The sequence below is a fragment of the Anopheles funestus genome, chromosome 3RL (genome assembly GCF_943734845.2).
Source record: "Anopheles funestus chromosome 3RL, idAnoFuneDA-416_04, whole genome shotgun sequence".
Taxonomy (NCBI): domain Eukaryota; kingdom Metazoa; phylum Arthropoda; class Insecta; order Diptera; family Culicidae; genus Anopheles; species Anopheles funestus.
Window position 1 is genome coordinate 26,589,983 of NC_064599.1, and position 16,426 is coordinate 26,606,408.

General features: G+C 39.8%; 1 protein-coding gene across 4 annotated transcripts in view; it reads left to right on the forward strand.

Moving 5' to 3' along the window:
• Positions 1-16,426, forward strand: part of LOC125770423 (uncharacterized) — a 49,753-nt gene that overhangs the window by 27,868 nt on the left and 5,459 nt on the right. The gene's annotated exons all lie outside the window — the stretch shown is intronic.

A 16,426-nucleotide genomic window follows, 5' to 3' on the forward strand; every position in this document is an offset into this window, starting at 1 on the left:
GATTGGTGGTAGAAATGGTTGTGAAAAAAAAATCAATAACATGTTGTCTTGATCGTTCGATGACAAATTAGCTATTCGTTTCGGTTAGCAAAAGAGGCAAGAAACACTTAATCGAGTGTAGCATAAAATTTCAGCTGTTAGTACACATTAGCTACACGGTCGCGCTACATTAAGAAAATTGGATTTACTGTATGCTTGTTAGTGGGTTAATTGATATAGAATGTTATCCTATTTCATCCTGTAAACAGTAAAGCGTAAACTATATTGTTTTTTTACAAGAAGAAAAAGCACTTTTTGAATAAGCTCGATTGGTAGCAAAATGGTAACACCAAAATTATTAATGTTGATCAATCGCGATTGGAATTATGAAAGTTTGCTCAACGGAATATTGGAGAAACAAAAAATCTCACAAAATATAATGCAGATTAAAAAACCACAAAGCAAAAGATGTAAAGTATGAAACATTTGTAGGAAGTAAATGAAATGAAGGAATTAAAAGCAAACATGGCACAAGGTAACGAAAAGTAAACAGCAAACTCTCCCCATGTTACTGTCAGTCGTCAGATTTGACCGAGAAGGCAAACCGCATCTAGGTGAAGTATTTCAGCTCCGTTATGTTCGAAATCGTTTTTAGTGGGAAGGAAATGTGGAGAGAGAGAGAGAGAGAGAGAGAGAGAGAGAAAAATACATCATCCTCTTGCACCTGTTATGACTATTTTGTTTCTTTCTTTTTTGTCTGATCTTCGTTTTGTCTGATGATCGATATTATTTGGTGTTCTTTCGGAAAAAAGGCAGAGGAGCAAGTTTGTGTTTTTTTATTGGGGTTTTCTCCAACTTTATTGCACACAAAGTACTAAAAGGTGTGGATTTTACTTGCGGAGTGTGGAGTTGGAATTCAGTGAAAAAAAAACTAAGAAAACATATATTCAAGTGTGATGATTTGTCACCATGCGAAGTTCCCATTGTATCATGAAATAGCGCATACGAAGATGTGCAAAACCAAATACATCCAGTTGCGCTCCAGCAACTCCCACAGCAAGATGCAGGGAATAATATCTCTATGATCTCGTTATATTTTCATGGTACAGCAAACTAGTGAGAAAAACAGATCTCTTCATGGCACAACAACTTCCAGTTACGCTTGGCAAACCGCCCTGGTGTTTGTTCTGATTGGATAGAAGTTGTCCGTTGCTTGTTTCTCTATAAATCCCGGAGCTGGATTCTTTCTCCCGACAGCTGACTGATGAGCCAGCAGTGAACCGTGACAACTTCATTAAGCGTGGGACCATAAATTGTTAACTAACTTTTCTTTTTTTTTTTTTTGCACGACACCAAGTCGGAAGATGGAGGGCTCATTAATTCCCGAGTTCACGCGAACTCGTTGGGGTGTTCTGGGTTGAAGATCTGGATGGTGTCCGATTGCGATAAACCGAACAACAATAGTGTGAAAAGAATATTCAAATTCTGCATAACCTTGGGAACGCGCAAAACACCACCAACAGTGCCTGCCATCGACAGTACATGGACATTAACGTGTGGTTTGGTCAAAAGCACACATTAAAAGTGCCAGCACTACATCCTCAATGTTCTGGATTAAACGGGAAGCTCTTTATAACAACCACCATTCTTCACGCTTTGTGTTGCCTGACCCGTAGTTGATAGCTTCAGGCATCTAAGGCATCGCTGGATTTTGTGCCCGCAGACACACAGGAAGTTTTTCGTTTCGTTCGAGTGCCACCGAAATGATTGCGTTTGGAGTGTTTTGGATGCGGTTGAAGAAACATTGGGTGTTTTCTTTTGTTTTCATTTTTGGTGCCTATACTACCAAGGTTAAGTGTGGCTTGCATTAGTGTGATCTTGTTACTTCAGCAATGGTTGCATTTAGGCTTACTGCTAAATTTAACACACTTCAATTAAAGCAATGTAGTTGTTTTGTTTAGTGTATGTAGTTACTACAATACTAACATTAAAGAAAAATAATAGGGCAGACGAGCATATGAAATTGGAAACAGTACAAACAGTACAAAGTAGTTGTCGTTGTTCTTGTGTGTTACTCTTTTTATTCGATGCATATTAGCATGCTATTGGGAAAATAGAAAGTGAAAACTTTTCTGCATTGAATTTGCTTGGAAACAATTGTAAAATCCAATTAGCATGCGTTTTATCAACACTGGCAACGCGTACTTAGCCCTGCCGAGTAGTGATCCCATATAGTACAGGGCGGCATAATCGAAGCGGAGCAGCAAGATGGCTACTCATTAGTCACAATAAGTGTGTTCGCTAAACTTTTTTTCCCCCCTTTCCTTCAAAGGCAATGTGCTACAATAGTTGTGTGCTCGTAGCAAAAGTATGGTTCAAGTGAGGGTAACGAGCATAAACACATTTTCCCCCGGCACACTACACATTCGTCATGCATAGATCATGCTTTGCATTTTGCAGCTTTGCACCAGTTGCGGCAGCATGAAGCACGCGGTGAAAGCTACGCGAATGAAAATACACAGCACATCAGTCGGAACGAGCCCAAAACAAAAACCGTCGGATATATGAGCGTACAATATCAAATGGCAAAATCATTGCTAATGATGTGTTATGGGATATGCTGTTTAGTGGTATGAAAAAATGAGATCACTTTTTATTGCCCATTGACCACAATCAACAAACAATAACGAACGTGAATGACGATCAACGGTTTATTTGCTTACTCATCCAGTACAGCGAATTGCTTCGGGGGTTTTGGTTTTGCTCTTGAACAATAGAAAATGGAGTCCTCTGAGGACGTGTCAATGCCTTAAATCTATTTCGCTTTTAACCTTTCGTACATGTTGAGTCGAAGTGAACGAACTTAAATGACGTTACTAGGTTGTCCGGTGTCGTTCTAATGACATGACCATGGCCTGGTAAATTGAGCTCAGCTTTACATAGAGTTTGTGTCTCAAAGGCGTATGTGAAGCATCTTGAACGTTGTTAATATTGTTTTTTGATCCATAGCAGATGTAGTTCAGGATTAAATTAAAGGTTATCGAAGACCTGTATGAACACATTTGATGGTGATACCTAAAGTCACCTTGTTAATTTCCACTTCAGTTTGCTCGATCATTCAGATAATCATCATCATTGTCTTCCAAAATTTAAATTCCAAAATTGTGGACGATCCAAGTGTCTGGCATGGGGTTGAAGAAGAGATACACTAGCCCATATTCTCTGGCTAGGCAAGCTAACAAGCGATATTGAAAGTTTTCTGTCTGAGATTATCTGAGTGAAGCTGCTGCTTTGCCATCATCTCCAAAATCTATAGTACTGTGAAGATCTGATCAATTTCATTGCAGAGTCTGCTCGGGTTTCTTATTATCTCATCTACGAATGTGACAAGACTTCATAGTAGAGATATTATTGTATTATCGTATATCTCTTTTTTATAACGATTTGTCTAATTTCTTATTTTAGTATCGTATCTAGAGAAGCTTTAGAAATGTGAAACCAAGATTTTTTTTAAATTATTGTCAACAATGTTCCTGTCATTCCTGTCAGATGTTAAAAACGATCTGATGATCAGGCTGGGATCTTATCATCTCAGGCTATCACACACAAACTAGTGCTACTTCTATACTTCTAACGGTACTCCTAGCTTAATCTGACTTAACCCGTATTTACAACAACAACATATGATAGATACAATTTTCGTAATTTGATCACTACCCTCTTTAATCTCGATATGAATGCCCCAGCGTGACGCCTAGACGTGACTAACCGCCCCTAATTTAATCCTCATACAGCTTGAAACATTGTATGCTCTTGATTGCAATCTTTTTCCAAATTGTTTCTTGCGTCACTCACAAAACAATCCAGAAATGTGCCCGTTCGCAATAGAATGTAACGCTTTAACGCGTGTGCACATGCTGCCTGAAATGATCGCAGCGGGAAGAAAGTGGCGTGATGAAAGCATTTCTGCAAAAAACCAGCCAGATGCATTATTTAATATGGCTCCAAAACTGTGCGCCTTTTCGTCGCTAATGCATGAAGGTCACGCACACTGGTCCGTGGAGAGGTGGGGTGGACGGAAACCACCCCCTCGAAGATGATAAAAGCTCTTTCATAAATCCGAAAGTGCAATGAAACAGTCAAAAAAATTTCTTTTCCCGATAATCTCACTTCGGCGATGATCGTTCACTAATGGGCCCCCGAAAAGACCTTATTAGAGAAGAACTGCGAATCGTTTTTTTTTCTCTTTCTTTTACAATGCCCACAATTGCGCCAACCGCGTGCGTTCGTATGGTGGGTGGGTTCGCCAAATGTTTCCAGGCGAGAGAGAAAAAAGAGGCGCTAATGTGTTTCGGGCTTAACGTTTTGCCTTTTGTTTTCAGCTGCAGACAACGAACCGCACCAGTAAGTGTAGAAGGATGGTGCGATGTTTTGGAAGACTCATCTCAGCACTGATGTGCGTCACTGTATGCTCATTTTGAAGTTGTCGATGGTATGTACGTCTTCATCACCATCGGTGGGTGTATGTGCACGATGCGTTCATTAACATTGGACGCAATTTATCTTGTTTTTTTGTTGCTGTTCGTGTATAGTAATGCATGATAATGAGAGGGTTCAATGAATGTTGCAACGGGAGTGGCATCGGCATTTTTTTTTTTTGCATATGCATAATGGCACAGGGTAGCGTTACAGTTGAAACCAAGATCCTGTTATTGCTTTTAATTTTTTGGAAATCATATTTGGAGCATGTCAAACATTAAAACCACACTCTCTGCTCACTTGGGGTGCATCTTTTTTTGTAACGAAATCTTTAAGGTAACGTTTTCTAATCTTAAAAAAAATGCACAACCAGAATTATGGTTTTGACTTTTCGAGGAGTTTTAGCGATAATAAGCTCCAAGCTTGTGTTTTTTCCTCTCTTTATGTTTCTTAATGTTATCCCATTGTTCATATTTTATCCTTTTTCCTCTACTCCTGCTTTGAGCTTATGATAGCTTTATTAGTTTTATTGTAATACAATAGTTTTAGCCATAATATTGAGTAGGGATCATTGTTAAGCCTAATGGTGGATTAATGAATTATCTAATAAAAAATAAATAAATATAAGAGATAATTATCACACTTGAGCCTTTTGAGGCTGAAAATACGGCTAATATCCGGAATATAAAATAAACAAATAAGAGATATTTATGATTTCTTCTATAAAGACACTCCAATGAAAAGTATGATGTGTCACCTATCAGTCACTTGTCACTATTCACAAGAGTAAAATAAGTGAATGTACCAGATGTATTATGGTTATGTTTACATTAAAGATTATGTGTTTTGTACAGCACATCAAACTGCTTTACTTCTATTATTTAATCAAAATTAGCAAAAACCAACACCGCCCCCCATAAAACTATGTTGCACCTCATTAATTGTCTAAGCACATGGTCAATGACCGTGTTGTGTGAAGACTTTCAAAAAACTAATAAGCCCCAATATATCGACGATTGAGGCACGTTTCCGTTTTTGTTTTCTTCTTCCACGCCCACACACCATTCGACATTGATTTTCCACCAATTTCGTCCATTCCTGGGTGCCATACTCTGGTACTGGTGTGGTATGTTTATCAGATCTCTGAAGCTACCTTCAGAGGCGTGTGTATGCTGCGTTGAAGATGAGTTGATTAGAGAAATTGTAGCTTCACCAGCCACGGGTTGATCGATACACGGTGTAGGTTCCGCGCACCGCGTTAACTGATCTGTTCCGTCTCCGGACCCGTTCCGTGTGACGATGGTTGATGTGAAGAGTTCAGTTCACTCTTGGTTTCGAATAGGATAGCATGTGGTGCGCGTATACGGTGGTCGGAAATCTTAAGGAAACTGTCAGGATTTTAGTGAAACGAGACAACTGTTTCTATCCAGCAGCGTTGTTTTAACATGTGTTTTGTTATGTTATTATGTGCAGCGGTTAGAATGTTGATTAGCGAAGTGTATTTAATACAATCGATCATTCGTGTCGAAGCAACCGCTTCTTTAGTGCGAGGATAGCAGGTGTTTGTGAGGATAGCAGTAGTAAACGTTACTGCCCGTTCCGTACGCTAGTGAATGCGTGAATCCTGTGCGTCTAACAAAACAACGACTGGTTAAGCATTTTTCATGCGTGTTAATTTTGGAATGGTACACGAAATCGATAGAAAACAATCGGTTTTTTTTTGAAAAAAAAGTTTCACTAATGCGCGCATCAATACGCACTAAACGAAGCGGAAAGCGTGTAGTAGTGTATAGAAAGGCGGGAGCTTCGACAAAGTGAAATCAGTTTTGCGTGTATGAAAATGAAAAAGCGGCAGAAAAATCTAACCACCGACACCGATTTGGAGTTAAATGTAAATTCTCCAATATATAGAGATTTTTTAATGGGCAGGTAATACACGATAACGAGCAATGGTGGATATGATATGAGAGTTCATATCAACTAATTTTAGTATGTTTAATAAAAAATTCACCTCAAACAAACATATTAAGAATTCACATCCAACAGCATCTTCCTACATAAAAAGAAAGATGATTGCCGCTTGGAGCAAACCGTCCATTGCAGCATGTTCTAACGGTTCCGGCACACATTGTAATATGTCTACAGTGCGGGAAATTATAATGTGCATTATTAAAGTTACCGTATGCATCTCGACCCAACCCATCGCTTTGTCTTTCTCAGCACGCCTGTTGTCACGCCGAAGAAACGCCAGTGGAAAAGTAATTGAAATGTACCTCACGTAGTGTAACGCATGATCATCCAACGATCAGAGTTATTCTTGGGACGTGTCGATCTAACGGTTGACGCGTGTGTATTAATTTATGCATGCTTGCTGCAGTTATGGTTTCCGGTTTCCTGCTTTTCTTGCTGCCACCCATTCCTTGATTGACGTTTCATGATAATTTATAGGTCTCTTTGGAGCTAGCTGAGCTTGCTGAGCTTCTATATTTCTTCGATGGTGATGACTCATATAACGTCATCCGGTCATTTAAAGGCCCTTTTGCAATGGAATAATGATGGAGCTACAGTCCTTTACCAAACTGTAGCAATGTCAAAAATTCTTCTCCATAAAATATGCAGCAATTGGATGTGTGAGGGTGCTTATGACGTGCGTTTCCATATTTTTTGACGAATTTTGTACAGTTTTGATTAAGAAAGATAAAGTTTGAATAACAAAAGTGATTGCTATACTATAAGATCACAATTGTTTCTCAATTGAAAAAATAATGTTTTCTCACAGTTTTAAATAAAAAAACATATTTTATTTTTGGAAAAAAATTCTTTTAATGCAGAAGCGATAATAAATAAACCTGAGAAAATTGGGCAAAATTTTTAAGGCAGATATAATACTTCATAATTTAAAAAGATGGGGCGGCGCGGTGGTGCATGTAATAAACGGCGCCAGTCCCCACGGCAGGACCGGGTTCAAATCCCATCCGGACCGTTCCCCCGTAGCAAGGACTGACTATCCTGCTACGTGGTAAAATAAGTCTAGTAACCTAGAAATGGCCGGCGTGATCTAAAAGGTCGTTAAAGCCAAGAAGAAGAATAATTAAAAAAGAACTCAACAATCATGCTATGTTTACAATTTTGACAAACACTGTAATAATGATAAATGTGTATTTATTTAAAATCTGTTTTTCTCTCTCAATATGCTATCGAAAACAAAACGAAATAATCGTCATATAAATTTTTGTTTTATGTTAATCGGACATTTTAAAGAGGATTTCAATGCAAGTTACTGTATTGTATAATTTTCTACATTTCGCTTCTACCTTGGATCCGACGTGTGCGTGTGTTGAAGCTGGAGGAAATTGGCGACCAATTAACGATCGGCACAACGGGACATTCGAGGAAGCTGCGAGCGAAAAAGTTCACTGTCTTGGGCGATTGTAGCGTTCTGTTTTTTTTTTGCGGTCGTTTCCAACCCGTTGGTCCATGTGTATCCGCGTCACCGTTCCCTTCTAGAGTACGAGAGCAAAAGAAATTCCTAACAATTCCGAACCGGTCACCCAGTACCGAAGCACCCTTAAGAGCTCCCCTGGCTCTGGCTGAAGACCTAACGGTTCTTAATGCTGCAAAAGGGGTTTGGGGAGGGGGATGAAAGATGTTTTGTTTTGTTGCGTTCGCGGCACATACACGGAAGTATGTCGCGTCTTATGTTATGTTTAGCGTGAATAAGCATTAGGCAATCAGCCTCTCCCGTTCACCGTTGGAGCTGGCATCTTATGTGTGCGTGTTTGGTTTTAACACTATTTTACTAACGCTATTGATCATCGAAGGACGAAAAGTATGTTTACAACTTTAAATTTTCCCCTATTGATCTTCGCGATCGAGACACTTTTTTTTTTTTTTGGGGAGGTAAATCTGGTCACCACCTACTGCTGACGAAGCGCGCGTTTGCGATTAAAAATAAATCGAAAAAATAACCACACTCCACACTCCAAAGAACCTGCTCCTAACCGGTCTCTCTAACCGGGGTACGACATGGCGGGGAATTTGCTCCACTTATGCTGTGGATAGTGCAGGCCGGACCGGACTGGGCTGGTGGCGAGCTGAAGGCAAATGCCAATCGCTGTAGCATTCTGGCCATCATCGGCTGAAATAAAACAAGAAACGGTCTGCCGTCTGTTCGAAAGAGGCCATCCAAAACATAACTGCTGCAGCAAAACAAGTTCCTTTTGCTTGGTTCGTGTTTCGATTAATTTTTTCTCGCGATCGTTGTGTCGGTCTAAACTGCCATCCAGCACAACTAGGGGGCACCACACATGTATGTACGTGTATTGTTTCGTTGTTCTGATGTCAACCTTGTCTACCGGTACCGGTGGAACAATTTCACCATTTTACGCTGACAGACAGGCAAGGAAAGGTGCAAACAAACAACAACAACAAAAAAACGCTCCCATGAACTTGGCCGCCATCGTTCCGCGGCGATCAATTAGCTTTCGTTCGTTTATGTTTTTTTTTTGTTGTTTCACCACTAGCACCGCGTGCTTATTTTTAAAAGCTCACCGTTCAGTTCGATTTTCTACTCGCTGCACTCGTTCGATTTGGATGCGAAAGAAGCTAGTTTTGCTGTCAAGATAATCGCTAACGTTTATGCTAAATTATTTGGTGTGGGTTAAACGCTGTACGCGATCAGTGCAATTGCTTCGAAACAAGAGCCTATATGGTGTAATTAGAAGTGTTGGTTTGGAGGTAAATAAAAGCAAGCAATGGGAGAATGGCATTAGTGTTACAAAAGTAAAATAGAAACGTTTGTACTTTCTCCCAAAATAATTGTTTTGTTTCAAACTAAGGACATTTACAGGTACAAGTCTGAAAAGCTTAATTGCATCCTGTAGAATTGGTTTGTTTGTTAAACTTTCTATTTGGTAAAAAAAACACAAGTTCAAGTACAAACACTAAAATGCGATTAAGATGTTAAAGATAAACCTAAAGCCTGGTCTTAATGTTTAGTTCCATTTAATTTCACATTCCGGATCAAAAGAACCACATTTTTTTTAATTTAAATAACCAAATTAACGTCACCTAGCTAGTTTACGAGCTAAATTACACGTGCAGGCAAACATAAATTCCAATTTCACTCATAAAAACGTGTTAACTTCATCATTCGCTTGATCGCTTGATCACCGTGCCTATTGTTTGCTGCCTGCGATGCACAAGATCACATCGCAGAGAGAGAGAGAGGGTGAAAACACGTGGAAAGATGTTGGTTATGCTAACTGAGGAAAGTTGAAAATAAAACATGCAAGATAGAAGAAGGTGTACCGTGCCGCATACTCCTTTAAAGTCCACTCGGGCAAACCAGAAAACCAGAACTGAAGAGTAATTATTAGATTCATAATCAACGGTAACGGTTCTGGCGGACAATGGCGTTGCCAGCGTGATATGCTGTTGCACATTCGTTAGGTCTGTCTCCGTTCCTTCTGCTTATGGTAAACAGGAGGAGCACAGCAAGGTGCTCATTATAAACCCTTTCCATCAAGAGCTTCATTAAGATTGTAAGGGAGCATTTTACCATCAAGCTGTTGTGGGTCGCTTAGAAACTTTAAACAACCTCGGCAGAGCTTCGCTTTCGTGTGCGGAAATTCGTGTCACATATGATGCGAAGAATTTTCAGCTATTGTTTTATGCAAACGGAAGTTAAACCAGGTTACGCGCTTGTATTAAAATATAGCCTTAGGTCAAAGGGGGTCGTTCATCTCCAGCTGGTGGATTTCAGTTCGTAATACTATCATTCCAAAATTGTGGATGAAACCTATAATTTTAAGATGTTCTATTGAAACTGTGCACTTTATGTTACCGAAACTCACTCGGTAAAGGTTAACTATCAATAGAAAAGGTTTAGATCCACATAGAAGAAATATCTTAAGGAGTGGTATAAACATATAAGTTAGAAAATTAGGTCATTATTCGAATTTTTAAATGAAAAACCTAACTTGATGTATTCAATATTTTTTTCCAAATGTTTCATGAAATTTTTAGCTTTGAGAAATTGTGTAAAAAAATAAAGCTCTATTCCATGGAACATTCTGACTATATATCGCTGTTCATAATAATGCTGACAATATTTTGATTTCAAAATCAGCAAGTTTTATGTTTTTGCATAAAACATTACTTTTTTTATAGATCGATTGCACAGCCGAGTCAAAGTTGTAAATTAAAGTCTTTATGTAGATCCATTTCCGAGGGCGGCCCGGTGGTTCATGTGATAAAAGGCGCCAGTCCACACGGCCGGACCGGGTTCAAATCCCATCCGGACCGTCCCCCCGTAGCAAGGACTGACTATCCGGCTACGTGGTAAAAGAAGTAAGGATAAGTAATAATAAGGTAAAATATGTAAGGTCGTTAAAGCCAAGAATAGAGAGAGAGAAGTAGATCCATTTATGAATGTTATTGTGGAACCTTTCCACCTTTCTCAAAAGTTTGCATGTTGAAATCGATTCTGTGCAAAGAATTACAACATTTAAGATGTTGTGGTTTGCTTGTAAAGACAAAAAATCATTTTGAAGAAGATAAAAAAAACTTCGAATGATCTTCCACATCAACCACCACAAATTTCTTCTTCAAATTCAACTTGAAATGAGTCCAGAATTGACCAACTAGACTCGAACATCCTTTAGTAAGTTTATGACGTTTTGGGATTTTTTTTAATCGATCCTCAATATTGCGACTTTGAACAGCCTCACCCTTTAATATTGTGCATGAAGTGTAAAGTTACATCACCATCTCGGAAAGTGTGATCTCGGAAATGCATTACGAAAAAAAATGCATTTCCTCACTATATGCTGCTGAGTTTAAATATAGTAATCCAAGTAGAGTGTAACGCAGCACCGTAACGTCTCGTACGCACAGTAGTAGTGTTGATTACAATCAAATTCAATCAATTGCTAGTGCGCACCGGCGTCACTGTACCATTTTGATAGCAGTCCGATCATCATCGGCCACATGTAATGCCTTTTGCCGGTAGCGAAATCATTCGGGCAGATTACGCTTCCACGGTGTTGCCATAAGCGAAGCCCGCACGCCTCTAACGCTCCACAATCCAATATTCATAATCGCAATTACGGCCCCAAAATCGAAGCAAAAATTTCTCCTCACTAATGCAATTCCGAGCTAATCGAAATGGGAGAATTAGGCAGCATTGGTGGTGGTGGTGGTGATGGTGCGTTTGGATCACGAAGCAATTGAGTTTGGGTTTTTTTTTGTTTTGTTCCACCCCTTGCTACACTTCGCCATCATCGCCGTCGCCGTCCTCGGTCCCGTTTTCCGTATCTTTCAGCCACAGGTGCCAAAGGGTGGCAAACCGGGCGTATTTTCGAAAACATTATCCCCCCGAAGAGAAAGGCAAAAATTAATTTATTTTTTTTTTATTATTCGTATTATCAAACACATTCCTTGCGGTTATCAATTAATTTGGTCCAGCTCAATACGGTTGCAGATTGCGGCTTACACATTTGATTTGAAAATGTTTTTCGATTACGTAAATCTATTTTTAGGAAGATGGGAGTTTGATGTTTGGAGAGAAAACCCCAAATTACTTATAATATGTTTATGTGCTTCCCTTTACTTCTGCAAAGATTATGGCAAATATTAAAATCCAACTCCGGGCTTATAAAACCCATCAAAAACAGAGAAGGAAAAAAGAGATGAAAAACGACACCACAAAACCAATGGAAAACCTTGCGTTTGCTCTGAGTTTAGCCTTCTTACGATCTCCATTAAATTTGCTACATGTCGTAAGCAGGCTCAGAACTTCTATTTTAGTGTTTTCAAGCTTTTCTTTCTAAAGGCCAGTACAGCATTTCTCAATGCAACATTTTTCGTCGCATCGTTTCCCAACCACCACCACCAGTGTCTGCCTTTTCCTCCAACAGGTCCTCCAACGGTTTTGTGTCGGACGGATTGTTGGACGCATTTTCCACGACAACCTTCAACGATGGAAATCGTCGTCATTCAAATTGATCGACGATCAATTATATTGCACCGTTTACGTGAAACTAGTTCACGGCATCTTCTGGTTGAATGGGCATTTCAACGTTCGTAGCACTGGTTCACAAAACACACTCTGTGTTCGTGGGCCGCAAAACCCCCCGCAGTAAGGTCTGTTTGTTTGGCGATGTTCGATTTCTACTTGTTTTGCTGCACCATATCCTCGAGAGAATGAAGTGAACCCCCAGAAAGGTGTAATACAGCAAGCTGAGCTGAGAAGTAACGATTGTATAATTGATCAAGCTGGCCGCTGCGGGGGTGTAAAATCTTCATGAACGGGGGCTGCTGGAGGGATGAGTGCAACGGACAGATAATGATCGCCTGAACGGATCGATGATGGTGGTGATGGGTTATGATGTGGTCACTCCCTCCCGCAATAAGATGGTGATTTATGCGCGTAAGAAAAACAAAAAAACGCCACCCTGTGTGCCGAATGTGGCTGACCCCATAAGCTTTGTTTAGTTCCTTGGTGATCGGCTCGGTGGGTGGTCTTTTTCGATATAGGATTGCTCGGTTTTCGCACGGTTTTGGCAAACATGTCACGGACCCACCGTCATGGTGCGCCAGTGCATTATGCGATGCAAAGTGGTCAGCATATCGATTACTATCGACAGATGTGTGGTGAATTTATTTCCGTTTCTCGTGCTGCAATACGCAAAGTGTAAGTGTTCCGAGTAGTACAGCAGTTTGCTATAAAAAAGTGTTTATAGCATCCGCTAAGTATATCGTGGTGGAAAGATTAGAAAAATGAATCTTTTAAGGCTAATAAAGTGATTCAATTTGTATGAAACTATCATTCATCATAATGTGGTTCGTAACGATCAACACAAAACGTTTGTCGCAGGTCAGGAGCAACTTTAAAATTATAGCACCGGAATTACCCCCCCCCCCCCCCTTTTGGAAAGTTATTTATTTAACCAGAATTCAACTTCATCGTGCATCATCTACCGTGATTTGTGGCGGCGTGTGTTTTGGTGTAGAATAGAAACTTAAACAATGACTAGCAATAATTGCCCACCGTGCTGAAACACTCGTCGAGTCGAGTTCCCATAGTAGTTTGGCCAGCCATTACCTTCAATTTAAACTGCCATAATTGGGCTCGACAAGCGCAATAGTAACCACGGGTGGGTGTGAATTTAGATTCGGTGCAGCAAGTCAGTGCCTTTTGGGGCGGTGTTTAGAACGAATTTTGAAACACCCTTTTCGGTGAGACTGTTGTTGGTGGCATAAAGCAGTTGCGTTAATGGTTATTATCTCACTTTATGAAAGCTCATTTCGAGGGACGGTGACCGATTGAAATGAGTTTGATTTTGAGCTTGCTGCTCGTAAAGTGGCCTAAGCATTGAAAACTGAAGTACATCTGGAGTTTGTTCTGCGGCAAGAAATTCATACCGAATCAATCACTTGTCTCGGAGTAGTATCTTTAGTGGCAAAGGTTTCTATGCGATCCCGACTCCGTACGCAAAGCAACACACGCAAAAGGTGAAGAATATAGCAAAGCATTTCGATCGTGCACTTGGATCGAAGCTTTCCCCCGTCTCTAATTAAAACGGTTGAACTAAAAACCAAAATCCTGCCCAGTTCCAAATCACCGCGACCGCGATCGGCGCGGTTCTTCTTCTACAACGCGCGCGATACGCGAACGCGATCTCCGCAATGGCAGGCGAATAGCGTAAACAGCCGAGCGCGCGCGTATCGGATTCGGGCTCCAAAGTCCCGTTCGCTTTTCGAGAGGAAATTTATGGCTACAACAACGGCTGTTGCTCTGCTGCCAGGGCATTCGTTCCGTACGTTTCCACGCGGCACACGGGATTCGAGGCGGAAATGAGAGTTGAACGGCACTGACTCGCATAATGAACGAATCGTTTCCCGGTTTTCGTGTAAAAGAACACAGCAAACTCCCTGGCTTCTTTGGACGGGGTTAAAGCATTCTTGACGATCGTATTGGAACGTCCCAATGCTAACTGAGTAATGCTGGGTAAACCGATAGTATCATGATTTACGATACAAACGTTGTGGTAGCATAGATTGTGATGTGTGTGTTTTTTTGTTGTATTTGGATGAGCAAGAACTTCTCGGCTTGGGCTCAGTGAAAAATGTGCTTTTTATAAAAACTGAAATGAAATCATGTATATTTATGGTTTTCAGCTGACCCACAACAGATTATTTATTATAATTCAAACCCATTTCTTCTTCGCGTCGTTGCTTTTCCAGGTATTCTAAGCATTTTTAAAGCCATAGCCAAAGCTTTGAATTTTCCTCACCCGTGAAGAAAAGATTAAGATAGATGGTATAAATGTTCATGAAAATCTGCCTCAATATTAAAAAGTTGTACATTCACGCCGTACCATCTCCACTTTCTCAACTCCGGAGTTTTGCAGCAGCGTTACGAATCAGCAACAACAGCATGTTTAAATAGTAAAATGCTATCGAACATTATTGCTGCCCATTGTTGTCATTCTGCCTGCAAAACCCGTGCAAGCAGGAAAACAAACACGAAGCATAGTTTCGAAGCGTTTACTGGCAATTCAGAAATACCACAAATCGTTCGGTGTGGTAAAACAATAGTGAGGAAAAATGTGTTTCTTGCTAGCATCTGTAACACTCGACACAATGGCACCGTATTGGCATGTTGGTTTTTTTCCAGCCTCCCCCCGTACATGGTGGAAGAAAGCAGAAAAGGTTCTCTAACGATCCGCAAAAACAAACAGGGAAGAGCTACCGGAGGAAGATTACAATTTGCCACAATCCATGACTTAAAAACGCACTGCATGTTTGTCGGTGTCGCTGTTTGCCGATCATTTGCACCCGTTTGTTGGATAGACAGGTTCATAACAGCACAACAATTACGTTATGTGAACTCGTGCAAGATTAAAATGAATTTGCCATAAAAAAGGGAAAAGAAAGAGGCAGAATTTTAGGTTAAATTAGAAAAAACTTGAATAGTTAAAAGAAAAATTGTTTTACATATTTTATAGCAAAAAACAATGTTCACATCCTTACAACGATGTCTGAAAAATACTTAGACCCCAAAATGTCTTCCGTTTTTGAAGACCATTTGGCACCATTACTTTTGTCAATACAAAAATATAGACCATTTTGGTTAGTTCAATCTTTGTTGGAGAAATTACTTCAATTTCTTTGTATTTCTGAAGGGTTACTTTCTTCATCTAAACAAACTTGACACAAGTGTTTAAAGCCACTTAACGACTATTGGACGTATCTTCCGTCTTCCGGGAGCAAACTTGGGAGATACTTACCTCATAAGCTTCCGAAAGATAATTTTGTATTCCAAGAGCAAACAAGAATGTATCTTTTTTGGTTAACACGTGGTAATACAAACATCGGAAGCACTTTTTTTTGCCGATACTTTCTTCCGCAACTTGTGGTATGGTTTAGGTCAAAAATTTCACCCTACAAAACGCGAACCAAGAGTACCAAAACACCTAAATGTCTTTTCGATTACTTTAAGAATATTTTTTTAACAACAAAAGATCTTTTTTAACCAAGATATTATTCAAGGATACATAAATAGGGAGTCCTCGAGATACACGGTACCTGATATATGAGGATTTTGGCATTTGACATCTCTCAAGTTTATAGCACAAAATTCATGCAAATCAGAAAAAAGATTTCTAATACATTCTAATTAGATACAGTAAATTTCTTGTAAATTATGTTTTCTTTCCTAGAAGTAAGTCAGCTTTCAGTTTCAGGTACAAAACGATATTGAACCCAGATTGGACATACAAGGAAATACAAAATTCACTGATCTTCGTGGATCTTCGCGTAACGAATAAGTAGTGTAATTAATCAAGAACTAATTATATCAAGAGGATAGCTGCTATAAAATAAGAAGCTTTCGAGCGTCTGTTTTTGGTGGCAAATTGTGTAAATGGCTGCTTTAGGTTACTTAAAAAAATCATGTTGAAAA